Below are 20,665 nucleotides of genomic sequence, written 5' to 3' on the forward strand. Positions count from 1 at the left end.
AAACAGCAGGAAAACATACCTGATGCCCCAAATGAAAATAAGGATCCACAATAACTGTGAAATGCCTTTTGTACATTGTTAAACACAAGAGATTTGTGAGTTATTGCAAGCTAATCCCCTTTAGCCATTAGCTCAGTACATGGCTGGGGGGGGGGGGAGGCGAGCACCGCTGTGTATTGCTGAATATATTGTAAATCAAAGAGAATGGAATTACTGCCATGTAAAACACAATCTGCTTAGTCCTTACCTAAAGGGTTGCATCTAAAAATAGCCACTGGAGGCTTGCCCCTATTTCTTTTTTAAGCCCTTCCTTCCTTCTGGCTAAAAACAGCAAAAAAAGATGATCATGACTTTTCTCAAGTTACATTATCACGATTTTTTCCCATTGCAAGTCTGATCTTGCCCTACAGAAATAGCTGTTTCTTGCTAATATAAGAGAACAATATGAAAAAACAACAATAAATAAAATCGAAATGCATACTATCTTCTGGACAAGGTGCAAAATCAAAATGCAGTCTTTGTAAAACCACTCTTTGCTAGATACTGTACTTACTTGTCATTCAGTATAAGTGTGACATCGTCATTTAGTCACTTAGTCGTGTCCGACTCTTTGTGACCCCATGGACCAGAGCATGCCAGGCCCTCCTGTCTTCCACTGCCTCCCAGAGTTGGATCAAATTCATCTTGGTCGCTTCGATGACACTGTCCAACCATCTCATCCTCTGTCGTCCCCTTCTCCTCTTGCCTTTACACTTTCCCAACATCAAGGTCTTTTCCAAGGAGTCGTCTCTTCTCATGAGATGGCCAAAATATTGGAGCCTCAGCTTCAGGATTTGTCCTTCCAGTGCAGCACTCAGTGTGACATATTGTTTATGTATTCCATAGAGCAAGGGCAGAGACACTGTGACCATCAGTAGAGACATATAGGTATTAGGTTCCTCTCTCATTTGACATGTGGCCATCCAGAATCAGAGTTGGAAAGCAGGTTGAATCCAGACTACTGTGTTTCAACTTGTTCTTTGCTCTTCCCTAGGGGAATGAACTGCAACACTGCCTTTTTGCAGGAATGATACATTTTGAACAGCATTGGAATATAAATTATACCCCATCCTTGTTCTAGGTGTTAGGAATCAAGCTGATTTCTATTCCACGTAGAATAGTCCCACCCTTTAACAGCATGGACATTTTTGTTTATTTGTTTGTTTGTTTGTTGATTGATTGATTGATTGATTGGATTTATACCCCGCACCATCTGGCAAACAGGCCACTCTGGGCGGCTATATAAAGATGTATACATAAAAAAACTCTGCAAGGTCTAGAATCTTGAGTTATCAGGGGAAGGACACCAACATTATTTTCAAATTGTTCGGGCATACCATTCCATATGCCTTTTCAAACTATTTTCAAAAGCTTTCACCCAGATTAATATGTCAGCAGCTCCATTGGAGTAAATAAAATCCCCACATTTGTTATCCTATAAAATATGTTCTCCTATAAAATACCCACATTTGAGGGGAAGGGTGAATTTCTGCAAAGAACAAAGCAAGGTCATGGTGGTTGTATAATTCAAGGGGTACAATTTCAGGCTTCCTGAACCCTTCTTGGATAAAACAAGATTTTCCATTTTTTTCAAAGGTTAATTTTCATAGCATAAGCCCCTGTTTGCCAGTGGTTTGAGTTTATGAGAGTATCAGAGAGCTTGAAACTAACAACATAATTTGTCTTATGTAATTTGTTGCTTAAACCAGCATAATGGGCCTGAATTCATTTTGTCTCCCTTTGGTAGCGAAAAGTACAGTTGACATGGCTAAATGCCTGCAATCACCGCTGTGAAATGGTCATTAAGGTTATTCCTGTTACCCCGGGGAAGCTTTTGTGTGACACCATGTGACTATTCTTTTTCATGGAAACAAGCAAACTCAGGTATATAATTACTGCATTTTGCTTTGCACCAGTCCCATCTGATTTCTATAAGAGTTGCAGCCCATCAGCCATTGTCTAGTCCAGTCACACTTAATCCTGTTTTGCATTTAATTGAAACAAAGTAGGCAAGACAGAAACGGAAAAAAAGAGGAAAAATTCCCCTTGCTTACGATATTAGTTTGTTTGTGGTCTAAAATGCAAGTATTCCTTGGATGAGAAGGTACAGTCCAAGCTGCAATATAAGAGAACAAGTGTTTTCTATAACCTTTCAAGGGATTACATGCACGATTTCTTGATGCCAATTATACTTTTCCTAGAAAATATTAATTACTGCTATATTTTGAAACAGGGATCAATTTCGACAATTGAGTGTGCACTTAATTCTGACCTAGATAAATATGCCATATTCTGATACAGATGAATAGCTCTCCAGAACTGGTACTACTTATAACTTTATTTTACCTACATATGGGAATGGGCAAATCTGTCATTTCCAGCTCCTCTCAGTTTCTTTGTTTTCCACTTTAAAATTCTGTTCATCCAACACTTCGAGAAATGTTCCAGTCTTAAACTTGTTTAATCCCTAATATCAAAGTTTGTGTGGGTTTTTATAATTGAAAATTTGTGGACATTTATGTGCAATTTTTTCCAATATCTTGTTCTTGTTTTGACTTATATTCCACCCCATAGTGCTTGGAGCACTCTCTGGGTGGTTTACAGCATAATTAGGCAAGAAACAACTTGCCCCCAATGAGCTGGGTATTCATTTTACTAACCTCAGAAGGATGGAAGGCTGAGAATATATTGAGCTGGATACCTGAACCCACTGAGAATGAATACAAATCATGAGAAGACAGGCTTAACAGAAGTATAGCAGATTAACCACTGCACCACAGGCAATATATTTTGAAACACATTTTTCACAGAGTACAAAGATTTACATGCTTTTTTTTTCTTAATGTCACTTTTACAAATATGTGAGCCAGAATCATATAGGTCAATTATACAGTGGTGCCTTGCTTGAAAAGGTTAACTCATTCTAGCAAAATAGCTGTAGAGCGAAAACGTCGTCAAACCGTTCAATGCGTTCCAATGGGCTGAATACCTGCTCCTCCAGCAAAGATCCTCCATACGGTGGCTATTTTCGGTGCCTGTAAAGCGGGGAATCCATCCTAGAAAACAGCAGTGGGCCATTTTCTTCAGCAGGCGGCCATTTTGAAACTCAACAATCAGCTGTTTGCTGATCGTCGTAAAGTGAAAATCGGTTCCCGAAGCAGGGAACCGATCATAGCAAAGTGGAAAAACCACATTTAAACCATCGTTTTGCAATCGCAAAAGCGATCGCAAAAACCTAATCGTACAGCTATTTCCTTGTTAAGTGAGGCAATCGTTAAGCGAGGCGTGACTGTATCAACATATATGCAATGGCATAAATTGCAGCAGCTAATTGTCACTATATAACAAGTTGCCACTTATATCTGTCATTCTGCACCAACTTGTACAACTAGGATTAGAGTTCAACATGAAGCAGGGCAAAGGCTAATAGAATTTTGTCAAGAGAACAAGCTGGTCATCACAAACACTCTTTTCCAACAACCCAAGAGGCAACTCTACACATGGACATCACCAGGTGGACAATACCGAAATCAGATTGTTTATGTTCTCTGTAGCCAAAAATGGAGAAGTTCTATACAGTCAGAAAAATTATAGCAAAACTCAAACTCAAATTGAAGAAACTAGGTAAAACTATTGGGCTAGTCAGGTATAATCTAAACCAAATCCCTTATGAATACACAGTGGAAGTGAAGAATAGATTTAAGGAACTAGATTTAGTGGACAGAGTGACTGACGAACTATGGATGGGGGCTCAAAACATTGTACAGCAACAAAAACCATAGGAAAGAAAAGGAAATGCAAGAAAGCAAAGTGGCTGTCCAACGAGGCCTTGCAAATAGCAGAGAAGAGAGGGAAAACATTTTGTGCAAAGATGGACATGATAAAGGACAAAAATGGTAGGGACCTTTCAGAAACAGAAAAGATATCAAGAAGAGGTGGCAAGAATACACAGAGGAATTATACCAGAAAGATCTGGATGTCCCAGACAACCCAGATATTCTGGTTGCTGACCTTGAGCCAGACATCCTGGAGAGTGAAGTCAAGTGGGCCTTAGAAAGCATGGCTAACAACAAGGCCAGTGGAGGTGATGTGATTCCAGTCGAACTGTTTAAAAACCCATTAGAAAGTATAGATGGAATTAAAATTCATTTAGAAAAATTTGGAAATATAACTGGATTATGTGTAAATTGGTAAAAATCTGAAATGATGTTGTTTAATAATAATAAACTAGAAGAAGAAAAGTTTGTTGATAAATATGATGTTAAGATATGTAAATTGGTTAAATATTTATATATAGATTTAGTAAAAGATCCTAAAAATAATGGAACATAAATATAATAAATTAATAGACAATATTAAAAAGAAACTACAGGAATATACCAACTTAAAACTTTCTTGGTTTGGAAGGATCACACTGATAAAAACTAAGATTCTACCAAAAATTAATTTTTCATTTAGAATGTTACCTATATAGTTAACAGAAGATTATTTTAAATTTTAGCAAGGAATAATTCATAAATATTGTAATGAAGGGAAGAATGCCGGAATAAATAAAAAGTATTGGTATAAAATAGCAAAAAAGGAGGTATGGCCATACCAAATATAAAAAAAAAATTATATGGCTAATCAGTTAAGGTTTATTAGGGAAATATATAGAGAGCCAGAAAGGTTAATTTGGTGGAAAATGGAATCATCAGAATTACAGGTAGTACAAAGATTCTGGGAACTAATCTTTAAAAAACTAAATGACATATGTGAAAAAGATATAGAATTTAATCCTGAGTTAGCTCTGTTATCTATATTTGAGAATGTGGAATATGATAAGATGACTAAAGAATTGATTACCAATTTATAAACAGCAGTTAGATTAATAATAGCTAGCCACTGGAAATCAAAGTCTGAATTTCAAATGGAAGAATAGTATAATGAAATATGGAAATATGTGCTAACAAGAGAAAAAAGGAAAGCTCCAAATCAAGAATCAATGCAGTTCTGAGCCTCGTGGCGCAGTGGTTAAAACGCTGTACTGCAGCTAAAACTGTGCTCACGACCTGGGGTTCAAATCCCAGGTAGCCGGCTCAAGGTTGACTCAGCCTTCCATCCTTCCGAGGTCGGTAAAATGAGTACCCAGCTTGCTGGGGGGGCAATGTGTAGCCTGTATAATTAAACTGTAAACCGCCCGGAGAGTGCTTGTAGTGCTATGGGGCGATATATAAGTCCAATAAATAAATAAATAAATAAATAGAAGAGGACAATAAAGGAATAAAGACAGAGAAAAAAGAAAGGCATAAAGATATAAGAATAAAGATAGAGAAAGAAGAGGATTACTACAAGATGTCCTGACTATGGTGGTGGGGAACACAGTCGATTTGTATTTTGGTTTATGTATTTTATTTTTATGTTTACATTGCAGTTAAAATAATAATAATAATAATAATAATAATAATAATAATAATAATAATAATAATAATAATAATAATAATAATAATAATAATAATCAATCAATCAATCAATCAATCAATCTTAAAAGACGATGCTGTTAAGGTGCTGCACTCAATATACCAGCAAGTTTGGAAAATGCAAGTTTGGACTGGATGAATCTTCAAGCCGGAATTAAGATTGCCGGAAGAAATATCAATAATCTCAGATATGCAGACGATACCACTCTGATGGCAGAAAGTGAGGAGGAATTAAAGAACCTCTTAATGAGGGTGAAAGACGAGAGCGCAAAAAATGGTCTGAAGCTCAACATCAAAAAAGCTAAAATCATGGCCACTGGTCCCATCACCTCCTGGAATAGAAGGGGAAGATATGAAGGCAGTGACATATTTTACTTTCCTGGGCTCCATGATCATGTTTTTCCAGTAGCAATGTATGGAAGTGAGAGCTGGACCATAAAGATGGCTGACTGCCAAATAATTGATGCTTTTGAATTGTGGTGCTGGACTGCAAGGAGATCAAACCTATCCGTTCTGAAGGAAATCAACCCTGAGTGCTCACTGGAAGGCCAGATCCTGAAGCTGAGGCTCCAATACTTGGCCACCTCATGAGAATAGAAGACTCCCTGGAAAAGACTCTGATGCTAAGAAAATGTGAAGGCAAGAGGAGAAGGGGGTCACGAAGAGTCAAACATGACTTAATGACTAAACAAAAATGTATTTTATAGTATTCATGTTATTATCATTATGATATTTATGACAGCTGTGAATTGGGAAACACAGCTGAGTTTCTATGTCTGTATTGGTTGAAAAGCAAATTAAAATTAGGTAAATAAGCATCAAAAGTGAGTGGAATACAGATCTCCCTTTGCCCTGTATTCAACTGTCTTAGCTAATGTCTGCTTCACTTTTTCTGTTTAGCTGACACCTGGTCTCAAATGGAGGAGTGAGAACTTCCATGTTTCTTCCTGGCATGCTGACACTCCCCATTGCATGAAAAGGCACCCAGAGCACAAGGCAGGAGAGAACTGGCCATAATAATGAATTCCAAGTACATGAAGAAAATTGTTATTGTGCCCAGGAGACATTGTGCTCAGAATTATTACTGCCATGCATAAACTGTGAGAAATAGAGAGGGAGAGAAATGTCAAGCATAAAATCAGCTCCCAGAGAACTCGAATGTTAGGAGATAACACTCCACTTTTATAGTGCCTTTTCTAGGAATTACTTATGGTAAGAGGATATAGGATTTTTTAATTTGTTATTGCATTTATTCATGATAAATACTTTCATTCTGACATTTCTGCTTATCTTTTTAAAAATGTATGAATGATTTCCCAACAGAGATGGGTCAATGAAACAATTTACTAATATTTAAAATTTGGCATGCATTTTATTCAAACAGTAGTAGTAGTAGTAGTAGTAGTAGTAGTAGTAGTAGTAGTAGTAGTAGTAGTAGTAGTAGTGTGCCATCAAGTCAATTTTCACTTAGAAGTTGTTTATTAGTCCCTTCTTTTAAGGGCACTTCCAGGACAATGCATCTTGCTCTGGACCACACAGGCTTCTCTTCTGCAAATTTAGCTACGGTATTTGGCAAAGAGTGCTTTTAAACATACAGGGAACACAGAATGGATTTCCATTAACTCTTTCATACACCTGACATTTCTCCAGTCTCTGTGGCCAACATCTTCAGAGGACTGGAGTAGGAACTCTGTCCACAGAGACTGGTGAAATGTTAGGAAGAACAACATTCAGAACATGGCCAAAGAGCCCGAAAAACCCACAACAATCATTAGATCCCGGCTGTTAAAGCCTTCGCGAATACATCCTTCATACAACGCCTGCTTAGAAATGATCCCATTTCCCTTTCATTACTGGCATTCCATTTCGGACATTCTTTTTAAAAAGTTATCACTGATCACGTATTTCAGTGTGAGGTAGTGGGGTTATGCATTGTGCCATATCTGAGCACTTAGGGCCTGGCTCAATAAGAGACTGAAACTATCACACTTGATCTCATTCAAATATGTCTTGGGATAGTTCCATGCCAGGCTTGAACAGGCTCCTATAAAGAAAGATTGGCCACAAAGAACAGTAAAAAAGCAAAATGTGCTGCTAATATACTGCCCCATATTGCTTACAGCACTCTCTGGGCAGTTTACAAGTTAATTATGCAAACTACACATTCCCCCCCCCCCCCGCAAGCTGGGTACTCATTTTACAGACCTTGGAAGGACAGAAGGCTGAATCAACCTTGAGCCGGCTACCTGGGTTTGGACCCCGGGTCTTGAGCACAGTTTTGGCTTCCCTACAGCAGTTTAACCACTGCACCATGAAGCACATAAACACATCCTAACCAATAAGAACTACAATACTATGACCCATCCCCCCTCCTGTTTTTTTGCATTATAGACAACTGTATGGAGAATTAATGCAGGGAAATTGCCCCAAAGGGAGACCACAGCTGCGAAACAAGGATATCTGCAAGCGGGATCTGAAGGCCTTAGGAATGGACCTCAACAGATGGGAAATGATGACATCTGAGCATTCAGCCTGGAGGCAGGAGGTGCAGCATGGCTTCTCCCAATTTGAAGAGGCACTTGTCCAGCAAGCTGAGGCAAAGAGGCAGTCCCGAAACCAGCAAAATCAGAGAGCTGGACAGGGGACAGATTGTGTTTGTCTTCAGTGTGGAAGAGATTGTCACTCTCAAATTAGCCTTCTCAGCCACACTAGATGCTGTTCCAAGTCCTCCATACACAGCATGTTACCATAGTTTCTCAAGACTGAAGGATGCCTAATCTGAATCTGATAGACAACTCACTAGGAGAAGTCTATCTCAAAAACAATAACAATGACATGTAGCTGAGCTCTTTTCACATATGGAACAACGACAGTCCAAAATCTAGATTTAGCTCAAATTGTACTGCCAATGTACAAGCAGGAGTTATAAATAGACTTGGGAGAAGCCTAAGACTTGTGCAGAACAAAAAAGGCACAACAAGTTAATTTAACTGGAAGGAAAAGTCAATCAGTCTGTTGGCTTATAGTCAGTAGCTATACGTAGAATGGTAAGACTAAATCCTGTTGTTTAGCATAATAAAATGCAGTTGGAGAAGGCCCATTGAATCAATGGAACTTATGGAGCACTTATGGAATTTATAATTTGGGGATTTGGTGAGCTAACTGATAGGCCTACTCTAGTTGCCACTCTACTATGCTAAGCAACTGGATTTCAACAGGTCTCTTTGGGGAGAAATGAAATAGAAAAACCTTGGGAAATTGAATGGGATGTTCTGGGAAATGTCATGGTTGGCTAACCAGCACAGTGAAATAGAGCACTTTGCACTTCAGTATATTGTTTTAGCTGCCACATGTTTACTGTATTCTTGGATTAAATCTTTGAATTATTCTATGATTACTGGGATGTGCAGTACATCAAAGGGGTCACGGACCGCATAGGGAAACTTCTGAAAAAGCACAACATACAAACGTATTCAAGCCCACCACAAAAATACAACAAATGTTGCAATATACTTCCTCACCACTGCAGGAGTATACTGGATACCTTGCAGTTGTGTCCAGGTATATATTGGAATCACAAAACGTAGCATCCACACCAGAATCAAAGAACACGAGAGACATTACAGACTAAAATAAACGGAAAAATTGGCAGTAGCTGATCATACCCTAAAACAAGCTGGACAACACCTGCAATCATTATGTTAGACTGAACAGGGAAGCCATTGAAATCCACAAACACCAGAAGAGCTTCAACAAAAAAGGAAGTTTGAAACTCAACAAAGCCTGGCTCCCAGCACTGAAAAATAAAGCCTGCAAAAGGTCAACAAACTCTACCCAGCTACAAGGACTGGTGATCACTGCACACAAAAGACCAGCTAAAGACACCCATCAGTAACAGTGACAGATAATCTCTCCCTCTTATATACCCACAACAACAACAAAAACACTGATCACCACAATCACCCATCTCCTGGAAAGAACAAAAGCTGATCCCACAGCTATAAATACTCAACTATCCAAACAAGCACTTCTGGCTCCTGTCCTCTGAAGATGCCAGCCACAGAGACTGGTGAAATTTTAGAACACAGCCAAAGAGCCTGAATAACCCACAACAACCATCAGATCCCGGCTGTGAAAGCCTTCATGAATACATTTCTTCCCATCCCTTAACCGTTACCTTTACATAGCAGTGTCACCTTCATATTATGTTTATTTTTTATGAAAACATACCACATGGTGACAGCTGGTGTTTATCACACCTGCTACTTAAAAGAACATTTTCCTCTGACATGATAAGCACAAGCTGTCCCAATATAGGGACATAGTCACAAGTTTTTTTTATATTTTTATTTATTTATTTTACTAGAGGAGAGAATATCTCAGGACGTTTCCCAAACGGAATGGCCTCCTATGTAATGAAGTGAAGAAGTCCCAAGGATTTGCTGACCTGCCAAAGAACTTCATAGAACCTGGCCAGTAGAGAGCTGGTGTGGGCCTACAATTGAAAGATGACTATGCCTCATTCCTAAATTTAGCTGGGTGCCAGCACACCGAAATGTGCCCAGATGGGCACCAATCTATAGTGATCATACCAGCATTCAGCATTCCATAAGCCAAAATATATGAATGCCCCAAACAAAATATTACAACTATGAAACTGGGCCTCAGATCAGCACCAAATCTGACACAGATATAGCAGAAAGTCTTGTTGAAAAAAAGCTCTAAAAATTGCTTTGTGTTTTGGTGAGAAGTGGTTAATTGATTAAAAAAGAGTCATCTTCTGGGATTTTGGCTTGTGTGGTATCACTGTGTGAATGGTAGTGGGCAGAAGAGAGTCTCCTGTTGACCATCTTGACTGCTGCCATTGGTGTTGTTGACATTCAGGCTTTTTTTATTATGTAAAGCTTGGCATCCTTGTCCTGGTGACAACATGCGCATGATATTGTGCAGCAATACTCAGACTTTTCCTGGCTTTTTTTTTTTTTTTTTTTTTTGAATCATGGGTACAGAAGCCTAATATCCAACATTCATAAAGGTGTGTGGGTTTTTGTTCTTGGTTTAGTTTGTTTGTTTGTTTTGATTTCTTTTAAAGAACTGAATTGAATAAAGTGGGCTGACGATATGGACATAACAAATTCTCACGAAATGATTCACTCTTGACACGGCAGGCCATCTTGACGTGTCATGCTGCAAAATTGTAGCCCCTCGCAATATGTCTTGGCAGCAGCATGAGAACAAGACAGAGAGGAGTTTTTGTTGTTTTATTTTTCAAAGTGAAGTTTCCACAGTTGTGCCAAATGCCTCTGCACAAACCTAGAGTCCTTTCTTTTTCTCAAAGCCAGGTACACTCTGACTATAAGCTTAAAAGGATTTCTGATGCTTCTGACTTCTAGAAGCCTACACAGTGGGACAACAGCTGTTGCAATTTTATGCAAATTATACCCCTGCATAATTTGATAAAAATTCCTTCTTACATTCACACAGGCACTTATCCATCACATGAAAATACTTCGCTGTTTCACAGGCAAGAAGATTTTCTTTTTTCTCCTCAGCTGTTTCTCATCCTCACAATTTTCATTTTCCTACCCATGAGAACAATCCAGACAAGGGTTTATATTCCTAGTTTATTGAAAACTTATGCCAAATATACTTAAGGTGCCTGGGAACAGCCTCAGCTGCCCTTTCCATGATAGGACTCCAGGATGCTGGTAACTAACAGAAAGGTTGGTTTAAAAAAAAAACTTTAATTCAAAAAGGTCTGGCCAACAAGCCAGTTGCCTACTGTATCTATCTATCTGATATTCCCAACTCCCCCAACTCTGCCCAGTTACGGGGCACCACCCTGTATGTATGTATGTATGTATGTATGTATGTATGTATGTATGTATGTATGTATGTATGTATGTATGTATGTATGTATGTATGTATGTATGTATGTATGTGTTTTTACCCTGCCTTTCTTCTTAAAAGGACACAAGGCATCTGTTCTCTCTGCTGCAGTCCATAATGACTCTTAGGGCTTGTTCTGGGTAGGAGGGTAGAAACCTTTCTCATCCACCAGGTTCAACACCGTGTACAGGTGGAGCCAAGCAAGGTTTTCTACAGCAGGGATGTTGCATACCGTTATAGGTGGGTAGCTTCTGCAACTGCCTTGGCAAGGCTCTGGGACATAGGATGCCTCCCCCCCCAACTTCCTGGGTTTGGAATGCTGCCACCTCCACTGTCTCAAAGGCCAGCTTGATGTAGCTTCCACCTGGGTGCTGGTGTAAAGCCAATGGGATGTGGGCAGGTCCATGGGGCAGATCCCTAGAATGTTCGGCCAGTCTGCTGGTCAACCCTTCTGGTTGGCTCTGGGACTTGCACTGCCACTGACGCTGCTAGGCCCACCTCTAATTCTCCAACTAGCAGGCTTCCCATCACCTTACATTGGCCTAGCCACCTCCTCTGGAGGAGCATGCAAAGTGATGCACTCACCAGTCCAGAGGCTGTGCCTCCTCACCATTTCTCAACCTTCTTTTGATTGGGTCAAGATCAGGGCCAGTTCTTCTGCCTGGAAGGCACCCCAGTTGACAACATCAGCCCCAGTCTCCTATTGCTACCCAAAGCACCTTTATCCTACTGGTCCACCATTGCCTTGCCAGAGCCTCTCCAGGTGCTTTCCACATCTGAGTTATCCCTGGCTCTAGTCAATGAGTGAGGTGCTTGTGACCCACATGAAGGCATTCAAGGCAAGGTGCCCATGTGCAGGGAGACAGCGTTTCCATCAGTCCCACAATGGCACAATAGTTCTGATTCAATGTATTCGCGAAGGCTTTCACGGCTGGGATCTAATGGTTGTTGTGGGTTTTTCAGGCTTCTTGGCCGTGTTCTGAAAGTGGTTCTTCCTAACGTTTCACCAGTCTCTGTGGCCGGCATCTTCAGAGGACAGCAAACTGTGCTCTGGGTAGGCTTGAGAGTGGGTGGAGTATTTATGGCTGTGAGAAGGCTAGTTTGTGAGATAGGCTATTGTCCTGATCAGGAGATGGTTGCTTAGTGTCTTTTGTTGTGTCTGTATTGTTTTGATAAGGAGGGGAGATTATCTGTCCCTGTGGTTGATGGGTGTCATTAGCTGGTTTTTTGTGTGTAGTAATCCCTTGACCTTGTGGCTGGGTGGGGTTCCTTGACCTTTTGCACTCTGTGTTTTTGAGAGCTGGGAGCCAGGTTTTGTTGAGTTTCAGACATTCCTCTTTCCGGTTGAAGTTTTGTTGATGCTTGTGGATTTCAATGGCTTCCCTGTGCAGTCTGACGTAATGATTGCTGGTGTTGTCCAGTATTTCCGTATTTGAAATAGAATTTCATGTCCAGTTTGTTTTATGGCATGTTCAGCTACTGCAGATTTTTCTGGTTGTTTTACTCTGCAGTGTCTCTCATGTTCTTTGACTCTGGTGTGGATGCTTCTTTTGTGGTCCCAATGTATACCTGGCCACAACTGCAAGGTATCCGGTATACTCCTGCAGTGGTGAGGGGGTCCCTTCTGTCCTTTGCTGACCGTAACATTTGTTGTATTTTTGTGGTGGGCTTGAATACTGTTTATAAGTTGTGTTTTTCCAGAAGTTTCCCCATGCGGTCTGTGACCCCTTTGATGTATGGCAGAAATACTTTGTTTGTGGGTGGTTGTTTTTCTTCTTCAGTTCGGGGTTGTTTTCTTGGTTTGATGGCTCTTGTGATTTCATTTTTGGAGTAGCCATTTGCCTGTAGGGCCCAATTCAGGTGGTCAAGTTCATTATCCCACTGGAAATTCTACGAGCAGACAGATGGAGTGGCCATGGGCAGCCCTCTCAGCCCGGTTATAGCAAATTTCTACATGGAGCATTTTGAAAAACTTGCCCTGGCTTCAGCACCCCTCGCACCCACAGTCTGGTTCCGATATGTGGATGACACCTTTACAATCTGAAGTCACAGTGAAGGAAAATTGGATGAATTTCTGAACCATCTCAACAGCATCCACCCAAATATACAATTCACCATGGAAAAAGAAACACAGGGCCAACTCCCGTTCCTAGATGTCATGGTCCTACGCAAAACTGACCTCCGACTTGTACACAAGGTCTACAGAAAACCCACCCACACAGACAGGTATCTACACAAAAACTCCAACCACCACCCACAGCAAAAAACAGGCATAATCAAAACACTGGTAGACTGTGAAGCTCAATTTCTCAGCACTGAACTCAACCATCTGAATTGGGCCCTATAGGCAAATGGCTACTCCAAAAATGAAATCACAAGAGCCATCATACCAAGAAAACAACCCCGAACTGAAGAAGAAAAACAGCCACCCACAAACAAAGTATTCCTGCCATACATCAAAGGGGTCACAGACCGCATGGGGAAACTTCTGGAAAAACACAACTTATAAACAGTATTCAAGCCCACCACAAAAATACAACAAATGTTACGGTCAGCAAAGGACAGAAGGGACCCCCTCACCACTGCAGGAGTATACCAGATACCTTGCAGTTGTGGCCAGGTATACATTGGGACCACAAAATGAAGCATCCACACCAGAGTCAAAGAACATGAGAGACACTGCAGAGTAAAACAACCAGAAAAATCTGCAGTAGCTGAACATGCCATAAAACAAACTGGACATGAAATTCTATTTCAAAATACAGAAATACTGGACAACACCAGCAATCATTACGTCAGACTGCACAGGGAAGCCATTGAAATCCACAAGCATCAACAAAACTTCAACCGGAAGGAGGAATGTCTGAAACTCAACAAAACCTGGCTCCCAGCTCTCAAAAACACAGAGTGCAAAAGGTCAAGGAACTCCACCCAGCCACAAGGTCAAGGTATTACTGTACACAAAAAACCAGCTAATGACACCCATCAACCACAGGGACAGATAATCTCCCCTCCTTATCAAAACAATACAGACACAACAAAAGACACTAAGCAACCATCTCCTGATCAGGACAATAGCCTATCTCACAAACTAGCCTTCTCACAGCCATAAATACTCCACCCACTCTCAAGCCTACCCAGAGCACAGTTTGCTGTCCTCTGAAGATGCCGGCCACAGAGACTGGTGAAACGTTAGGAAGAACCACTTTCAGAACATGGCCAAGAAGCCCGAAAAACCCACAACAACCAGTTCTGATTCAGTTTGCTACAACAGATAGACATGGCCCCACCCCTAGATACAATTGGTATGGTAATACAGAGTCAGCTAAGAAAAGCTGCCTTTGCACTTACTGGCCAGCAGAATTCCATCATGGTGAACTATGTTAATTACCTAATGTTAGAATACTATCCTAAAGAGTAATACATGTTTTCAGCAAGAGGAGCCATACATTATGAGTATCAAGAAACCTCAGATAAATGTGTGTTTTTTTTCTCCCAAGACACATTATGCAATAATTTGAAAAGCTCCCCACCCCCACCTCCATGCTGGCAGCGGTAAATCTTCTCAGAGACAGTAAAGCTGCCCTCTACATTCACTGGATGCTGTTAGGAGCATTTGCAATTCACCCTGTTACGGGTATGTGGAAAGTTCAAGTAGTCAAACTGCTCAGAGACTGCCTGAGGGATAAAAAGGCTGGAAAGAAAAATACTGGCTGAATACGATTGGCATTCATGAGGAAACTCGCATTAGCTGCCTGCAAATCAGGTATTCAGGAGAGAATAGAGAGATCACATACAGCGGAGCGCCATGTCCCTGGCTGGGGCTTTTGCTACTTGTTGTAATGTCAGGCAGCAATGAATAAGCTTTCCCTCCTGGTGTAGAAATCTTAGGCTAAATTACATTATTAGTGAAAACGGATGGAGAAGCAAAGCAAAGTGAGGAGAGGGGAGAGTAAAAAGCTACCACACATTCTGTTGACAGGGTAACAGAGAGCTAAAATATGGGAGCCATCTTCTAGTGGCCCCTTTTGGAATAAGTTAGTTTTAACTTTTGCAAGGGTTGCTGGATTGTTTTTCTTTCCCTGCTGTAACACACCTTTCTCGTCATAGATGGTAAGGGCTCAGGGCCAAGCTACACAAGAGTTGAACTAAGTTAGCACCCTTGGTTTGGTTTTCCAAGGTACGGCTACAGTAATAATAAGTTTGTGAATCAAGTCAATTCTAACTTATGGTGACCTTTTCCAGGGTTTTCTGAAGAGTACCGTACTTAGAGGTGTTTATCATTCTGATCTTCTGGGGACATCAAGGGACAGTGCAGCTTGCCCAAGGCCACACAGGCTGGGTCTACTCACAGGAGACACAGTGGGGAATCGAACTCCCAGCCTCTGGCTCCACAGCCAGATGCCTAATTCACTGAGATATAAGAAGATTCAAATGATTGTAGATGCGTACCCACAATTGTGATACATCCACTGGCATGATGGGGGATTAAACCATAACAGCTACATCTGAAGAGACATACACATGTAAGCAAATTTATCAACATTTCTGTAGAAACAGGTATCTTTACCCCACCTTAAGTTAATTTTATTTTGTTTTCTGTCTGGTCAACTGCTTAAAAATATGGCATAAAAATTACAACAAAAACACATGCCGAAAATGGAAGACATAAGAATATTATTTATCTTCATATTTCATCAGAATTAAAAACAACACAATTTCTAGTTTCAGCCAGGTTTCTTAATGCAATGAATTTTTCAGAGTGTTGTTCTTGAATTTGTGTGTGTGGGCGCGCACATGTATTCTTGATTTAGTTTGACAGTAAATTATCATATGAAATACAGTATTAGTCATTGTAACATTATCAAGTATTTATGCTTGCTGGCAAAGTTTCTGTGTCTGTCAGCTTGCAATGAATAAAGTTATATGAATGTCTAAGAGAACAAATCTATTTTTATTATTTGTTTTTGGTTTGCTGTTATTTTGGATGACTCAGTTTCTCACTTGGGGTGAAGAACTAGAAAGCAACACAAAACACATTAATATATTATATGGTATAAACATGAGACTATGTAATGACAAAAACATGTATTTTTTTCATTGTAAAAAGTGTGCACCTTTTTAGTTTTTTGTTCAGTTTTAATAGGTGTTTCTCTCATATTTATTTTTATTTATTTATTTTTGGATTTATATACCGCCCCATAGCGCTACAAGCACTCTCCGGGCGGTTTACAATTTTAATTATAAAGGCTACACATTGTCCCCCCAGCAAGCTGGGTACTCATTTTACCGACCTCGGAAGGATGGAAGGCTGAGTCAACCTTGAGCCGGCTACCTGGGATTTGAACCCCAGGTCGTGAGCACAGTTTTAGCTGCAGTACAGCGTTTTAACCACTGCGCCACGAGGCTCTTAATGGCCGGCAGATGGTCTTTGGCTCCTTCTGGGTGTAGGCACGATGGTCTGGTGCGGTCTCAGTGCATGTTTGTATTCTGGATTTTGATTTCCCTAGTACAATAAGTTCTATTCACATGGAGTATTTGATCAATGACATAGAAAGATAAAAGGCTATATGGAAGTTTATTTACAATATTTTTTATTTATTTACAATATGTTTTAGCCGCACCATTGCCAGTGGCTTAATGTGTTCACCTTTAAGAAACTGATTACAGTGGCATAAAATAGAATTCAGAATATCATTGCTTTTGAAAAGACTACTCTGAATTGTGATCCATGAATTCAGTGCTGAATTTCCTGGGCACTCCCTGAATTTTCTTGAAATATATGGATGTTTAATCAGGAAAACCCAAAGGGGGGGGGGAACCCGAAAAAGACAAAAACCTTGTGGCCCCTTAAAGACATTTTTTAATGTGGTACCTTAAATAACAACTGTAAGCAGTAACATGATTAAAGGAGATAGCAGAGGAGCAATGTGTTCAGAGAATATTAACAGTTTTTACCTTTGTGCCTTGTACTAAAAGATGGATCTGGTAGTTGTGAAGGTAAATAAAAGTTGATAATAGCATAATTATTACATTTGGTAATAACATAAGAAACCTTGACTGATATTCAGTCCATTTATATGGGTGTCAATCATGTGTATAAACTTTATCTCAGCTGTTTTCCTATGTATTCCTGTTCTGTAGTATTTCTTTTCTAGAATAGCAGCTTTCATAACTTTTTGATTTATGTTCATTGGTTCTTTTATGTAGAGCTTGTCCTGTTTTTCCTATGTAGCGCACAGAGAGGCACTGTTGACACAAGATGGCAGAAATTACATTAGCTGAGGAACAAGTGAAAGTGATCTTGATATTGTATGCAACATTGTTAGAACCTATAATGGTGTTGCCACAATACATGTGGGGGCAGAGTTGGCATTTGGGTCTGTGGCATGGTTTAATCCCCATGTCTGTGTCAGTGTTGTGTGTTCCATTGTGCATTAGTAGTTGCTTGAGACTAGGGGGTTATCTGTAAACAAGTATAGGTCTGCCACTAAAGTCTTGGGAGAGTGAAGTATTCTTGTCAATGATGAGCTGGAAATCACTTAATCTGTGGTCTCAGTTGTAGACTGAAAGTAATACCTAGCAGTATCTATCTATCTATCTATCTATCTATCTATCTATCTATCTATCTATCTATCTATCTATCTATCTATCTATCTATCTATCTATCTATCTATCTATCTATCTATCTATCTATCTTGCCGGATGAGTAGCAGAACCACTATTCTGGGCAGCTAACAGAACACAGTCAAAATAACATAGTAACAATAAAAGCAACACTAAAAATTCAGGGAAAGCTGCAGATTTTTTGCTGCGCAAGAACAAGCACTATAAAACAATGTGATGAAATCTAAGATCCAAGGAATTAGTGCTAACATAAAATGTCAACTCTTCCAAGAAAATGATGATGAAACTGTGTCACACCTCATTTTTACTACTACTACTACTACTACTACTACTACTACTACTACTACTACTACTACTACTACTACTACTACTACTACTCATCTATGAATCACATACTACATCCAAAAAGCGATGTGGATTTACCATGAAAAATTAGAGGCCGTGGATTACTGCAAATACAGGAGGTAGTAGAGGAAGAAAAAAGAATCTTAAATGATTATATCAGTACAAGCAGAGAAAAATTACTGAAAGCAGTGAAAATGGAGAATATTTTGAAAACACCAGAAACAAAGGCTCAATATAAGAAACAACAACTTGAAAAGAAATTAAACAGCTGGAAAAATAAACCACTACATGGACAACACCTTAGAAATATTTACGGAAAGCATGATCATAATTCAACATGGGCATGTCTAAGACTAGGGGCCCTTAAGAAAGAAACCAAAGGCTTGATCTTTGCTGCACAAGAACAAGCACTCCAAACCAACGTGATGAAAACTAAAATCCAAAGAGCTAGTGCTAATAGCAAATGTTAACTCTGCCAAGAAAATGATGAAACTGTGTCACACCTCATATGTGAATATCCAAAGATTGCACAAACAGATTGCAAAGTTAGACATAATAGAGTGGCAAAGTTAGTGCACTGATCATTATGCAAAAAAATATAACTTGCTGGCCTCCAAAAACCCATGGGAACATCAGGTAGAGAAGGTTTCAGAAAATTAGAAAGTCAAGATCTTGTGGGATTTCTGGATCCAAATGGACAGACACCTTGAACATAACACACCAGACAAAGTAGTAATAGAATGAAGAATTGTCTGGATCATTGACATTGCAGTTCCAGGGGATGCCAGAGCTGAAAATAAAGATTTGGAACTAACTAAGTACAGAGACCTGGCAATCGAAACATCCCACCTCTCGAAGAAACACACTTCAGTGGTCCCGGTAGTCATTGGAGCTTTGGGAACGATATCAAAAAACTTCACACAGTACTATAAGCAGTTGCAGATCTCAGAAATCACACCACCATCAGAGCTACAAAACAACGGCGATATTAAGAACAGCATACATACTGCATCAATCTTTAACAGATATTTAGGTTTTTGGTTAAAACTTGTGTCTGTTATGTAATACCAGTCAATGTTTTTATAATTTTGACTGTGGCTGGAGTTTAATCATCATCATCATCATCATCATCATCATCATCATCATCATCATCATCATCATCATCATCATCATCATCATCATCATCATAAATAGGTGGCCAGAGAGAGGTACATTGTCTTGCTTTATTGATTCGTTTCTTAATCATACACAACAAAACCATCATTTACACCCAAGTCTTCAGATACAATCACATCTGTTTGAACAAACAAGATAGAGATGACAGACTCCAATAAGTGGATTTTTTGTATAGCATGGTGTCAAGATGTCCATGTTGCAGTTTTTCCACAGAGTCTAGAAAATGCATCCATTGTGTAGATTGTTCCAGGGTGAGGTTGATGTTTAGATGAAAGATTTTGAAATCTTGGTGGAATTTCTCAAGGGATTTATTTCCATGGGCCCAGGACAGAAAATATGTCATTAATGTAGTTGAAATAGAGGAGTGATTTTTGGGGACAGCAGTTACCAAAGCATTGCTCTAGGTCAGCCATGGATATGGTTACATAATGTGGGGCCATGCATGTGCTCATCATAGTTGATTTGGAGATAGGTTTTACTTTCAAAGGTGAAATAGTTGTGTACAGAGTTCCAGAGGGTTGTGATTTGGTGGACTTCTTCCTTGTTTTGAATGGTGTTTGTGATAGCCTGTGATAATGTCATTAGATAACTGGAAAGTGTTGCTTTAACGGGAGCAATTTCCCTTTAAGTGACCCTTTTGTCAGCCAGAGAATTGCTCCAGCCCAGCCCCAAAAGTAGTAGCCATACAGCTGGACCAAAAAGTTCCAGCTTGGACATTGATCAGGGCTGGGCTGGAACATATTTTTCCATATGTTGTGTGATTGCCGAGAAATAGTTCACACCACAGTATTCCACAAGTAGCCCAAATTGTGCTCTACTTCCCCGTCTGATCACATCCTCAATAACACATTTGAGGAATCTCATTTTCCCCACCCAATATGGGATATTACAATACAAAAAGACCTTGATTTGAGGATGTTATGAGATGGGTGTGACTGAAGCCATCTACACATTATGTAGTGTGTCCATGAAAGTAATGTGACATTTTTGAACAAATCCAAGTGGCACAGAATGATACAATTCGGGAGCAGGTAATTTCAATTTGCTGATATGCAACGAATTGGTTATCTTGGGGAAAAGATCCTTGACTCAAAGTGGGAGTCATCACCTCTACTCTGCATCTGATGGCA

At 39.8% G+C, this 20,665-nt stretch overlaps 1 protein-coding gene across 7 annotated transcripts in view; it reads left to right on the forward strand.

Annotated features, from left to right (window-relative positions):
* Positions 1-20,665, forward strand: part of CNTN6 (contactin 6) — a 300,659-nt gene that overhangs the window by 41,775 nt on the left and 238,219 nt on the right. The gene's annotated exons all lie outside the window — the stretch shown is intronic.

This window comes from Pogona vitticeps, chromosome 2 (assembly GCF_051106095.1).
Source record: "Pogona vitticeps strain Pit_001003342236 chromosome 2, PviZW2.1, whole genome shotgun sequence".
NCBI classification, from domain to species: Eukaryota; Metazoa; Chordata; class Lepidosauria; order Squamata; family Agamidae; genus Pogona; species Pogona vitticeps.